General features: G+C 52.8%; 1 pseudogene; it reads right to left on the minus strand.

The window, feature by feature from the left end:
* Positions 1-1,077: 1,077 nt before the first annotated feature.
* Positions 1,078-3,848, minus strand: part of LOC135510200 (tetratricopeptide repeat protein 29-like) — a 28,240-nt pseudogene continuing 25,469 nt past the window's right edge.

Below are 3,848 nucleotides of genomic sequence, written 5' to 3' on the forward strand. Positions count from 1 at the left end.
CACAGTGTTTCCTCCGACACATTGGTGCGACTGGCTTCTGGTTTGGATGCGCGCTGTGTTAAGAAGCAGTGCGGCTTGGTTGGGTTGTGTATCGGAGGACGCATGGCTTTCGACCTTCGTCTCTCCCGAGCCCGTAGTACGGGAGTTGTAGCGATGAGACAAGATAATAATTACTAACAATTGGATACCATGACAAAGGGGGTAAAATAAAATTTAAAATCAGTTTTAGATTTTCGGTTTCAATATAGTGTATCTGTGTGTATCTAACAGAACAGGGGTAACAGTGGGTCCCTCTCTCTTGTTGTTAGATGGTATATCTGGTCTGTGTGTATCTAACATAACAGTGGATCCCTCTCTCTTGTTGTTAGATGGTATATCTGGTCTGTGTGTATCTAACATAACAGTGGATCCCTCTCTCTTGTTGTTAGATGGTATATCTGGTCTGTGTGCATCTAACATAACAGTGGATCCTCTCTCTTGTTGTTAGATGGTATATCTGGTCTGAGTGTATCTAACATAACAGTGGATCCCTCTCTCTTGTTGTTAGATGGTATATCTGGTCTGTGTGTATCTAACATAACAGTGGATCCCTCCCTCTTGTTGTTAGATGGTATATCTGGTCTGTGTGTATCTAACTTAAAGGGGTGGGATCCAACCAGAGATCTGTATATAATATGCTCATCCCTAACAATGGGAGACAAAATTAATCCCATAGAAACTAATCGTACAGATTTTGGACAGATTTTGGAGAGAGTGAAACCTCTCGCTTCACATCCTCCTCTCTGGTCTGTCTAAGCCCCCACCCCCCAAAAAACTGCCGCAATGGATTATGGTTAATGTAGTTAATTATCACGTTTTGGCACTGGACTAGGTTGAATATTTCCTTAATGAAAACTACAACTCCCTTCAGCCCAGCGTCTCACATAATTCTGGACTTGATTTCTCTCGAGAGAAACGGAGGGTTGGGCACACATAAAAGCGAAACAGAGCTAAATGGAATTGAAGTAATTGAACCGACGTAGATAATAACCGAATGTGGTTAATGGCTCAGCACTACTAGTCTACCTCTCCAGTGACTTGGCTATGGCTTTATAGGCCTTCCCCAGTCCTCCTGCGTCCCCCAGGGCTGTTGACATCTCCATGTACATGTTCAGAAAGCGCTTGGCTGTCACCTGAAATTATTAGAATTTATTTGGGAAAATAATACACCAGATGTACATTTGATCCCAGAGAATAGATCCCAGAGAATAGATCCCAGAGAATAGATCCCAGAGAATAGATCCCAGAGAATAGATCCCAGAGAATAGATCCCAGAGAATAGATCCCAGAGGACAGATCCCAGAGGAGAGACTTATAATTAAAACACCAACTCCAGTCACCCCAACAGCCCAACTCCAGTCCCCCCAACAGCCCAACTCCAGTCCCCCCAACAGCCCAACTCCAGTCCCCCCAACAGCCCAACTCCAGTCCCCCCAACAGCCCAAATCCAGGACAGCCCAACTCCAGTCCCCCCAACAGATGACTCCAGTCCACCCAACAGCCCAACTCCAGTCCCCCCAACAGCCCAACTCCAGTCATCAGGACCAGTTGGGCAGCCCAACTCAAGTCCACCCAACAGCCCAGGACTCCAGTCTTCCCAACACCCAACTCCAGTCTTGGGAATTGCCCAACTCCAGTCCCCCCAACAGCCCAACTCCAGTCCCCCCTGTTGGGAGGACTCCAGTCCACCCAACAGCCCAATTCCAGGACTAGAGTTGGGCTGTTGGGAGGGGAGGACTGGAGTTGGGCTGTTGGGAGGACTGGATGACTGGAGGCCTGGAGGACTGGAGTTGGGCTGTTGGGAGGACTGGAGTTGGGCTGTTGGGAGGACTGGAGGACTGGAGTTGGGCAGTTGGGAGGACTGGAGGACTGGAGTTGGGCTGTTGGGAGGACTGGGAGGACTGGAGTTGGGCTGTTGGGAGGACTGGAGTTGGGCAGTTGGGAGGACTGGAGGACTGGAGTTGGGCTGTTGGAGGACTGGAGGACTGGAGTTGGGCTGTTGGGAGGACTGGAGGACTGGAGTTGGGCTGTTGGGAGGACTGGAGGACTGGAGTTGGGCTGTTGGGAGGACTGGAGTTGGGCTGTTGGAAGGACTGGAGTTGGGCTGTTGGGAGGACTGGAGGACTGGAGTTGGGCTGTTGGGAGGACTGGAGTTGGGCTGTTGGGAGGACTGGAGTTGGGCTGTTGGGAGGATTGGAGTTGGGCTGTTGGAAGGACTGGAGTTGGGCTGTTGGGAGGACTGGAGGACTGGAGGACTGGAGTTGGGCTGTTGGGAGGACTGGAGGACTGGAGGACTGGAGTTGGGCTGTTGGGAGGACTGGAGGACTGGAGGACTGGCTGTTGGGCTGTTGGGAGGACTGGAGTTGGGCTGTTGGGAGGACTGGAGGCCTGGAGTTGGGCTGTTGGGAGGACTGGAGGACTGGAGGACTGGAGTTGGGCTGTTGGGAGGACTGGAGTTGGGCTGTTGGGAGGACTGGAGGACTGGAGTTGGGAAACACTGATTTAGAGGTACCTGGTCGCCAACACACTGATAGGCCAGACCCACACGGTAGGCCGCCTCCCCTCGATTCTATGGTCTCCAGCTAGAGGAGACAGACAGACAGACAGACAGACAGACAGACAGACAGACAGACAGACAGACACAGACAGACAGACACAGACAGACATGCATTGATTGAATGAGAACATTTAGTGAGTTTTATTTGTAAAGCCACACACTGGTCTCCCTCACCTTCCTTGGCCATCTGGAAGGCCTTGCTCAGCGTGTCTATAGCAGCTCTGTAGTCGTTAGCCTGTAGTGGTCTGTCTGCCAGCTGGGTGTACACCCTCCAGAGACCCTCACAGGCCTGGCAGTGGAGAGACCTGCCCCCTCGCTGCGCCATGCCCGCCCTGCTGTCAGCTTGTAGAAACACTCATACTGCTCCCTGGCACTGTCTAACTGACCTAGAGGGAGAGAGAGAGGGAGAGAGGGAGAGAGAGAGGGGATGGGGGAATGGAGAGAGAGAGAGAGGGGGGGTGGGGAGAGAGAGGGAGAGAGAGGGGATGGGGAATGGGAGAGAGAGAGAGAGGGGGGTGGGGAGAGAGAGAGAGAGAGAGGGGATGGGGGAATGGGGAGAGAGAGAGAGGGAGGAGAGAGAGAGAGAGAGAGAAGAGAGAGAGAGAGAGAAAGGGAGAGAGAGAGAAAGGGGGAAGAGATAGAGCAAGAGGGAGAGAGGGAGAAAGGGGGGAGAGAGAGCAAGAGGGAGAGAGGGAGAAAGGGGGAGAGAGAGGGGATAGGGGAAAGGGGGATAGAGAGAGGGGAGAGATAAAGAGGGAGAGAGAGAGTGAGGGAGAGAGAGAGAGAAGGGGAGAGAGAGAAAGATGGGGGAATGGAGGAGAGAGAGAGCGAGAGAGAGAGAAAGGGAGAGAGAGAGAGAGCAAGAGGGAGAGAGGGAGAAAGGGGGGGAGAGAGAAGAGAGACAGAGAGAGGGGGAGAGGGAGAGGGGGAGCAAGAGAAACAGAGAGAGTGGGAAAGGGGGGAGAGAGAGAGACAGAGAGAGAGAGAGAGAGAGAAACAGAGAGAGAGGGGGGGGGAGAGAGAGACAGAGAGAGAGTGGGAAAGGGGGAGAGAGAGAAAACAGAGAGAGTGGGAAAGGGGGAGAGAGAGAGAGAACAGAGAGAGAGTGGGAAAGGGGGAGAGAGAGAGAGACAGAGAGAGTGGGAAAGGGGGGAGAGAGAGACAGAGAGAGGGGGAGAGAGAGAAACAGAGAGAGAGAGAGGGGGGGATGGAGAGAGAGACAGAGAGAGAGTGGGAGTGGGAAAGGAGTGGG

This window comes from Oncorhynchus masou, chromosome 23 (assembly GCF_036934945.1).
Source record: "Oncorhynchus masou masou isolate Uvic2021 chromosome 23, UVic_Omas_1.1, whole genome shotgun sequence".
NCBI lineage: Eukaryota > Metazoa > Chordata > Actinopteri > Salmoniformes > Salmonidae > Oncorhynchus > Oncorhynchus masou.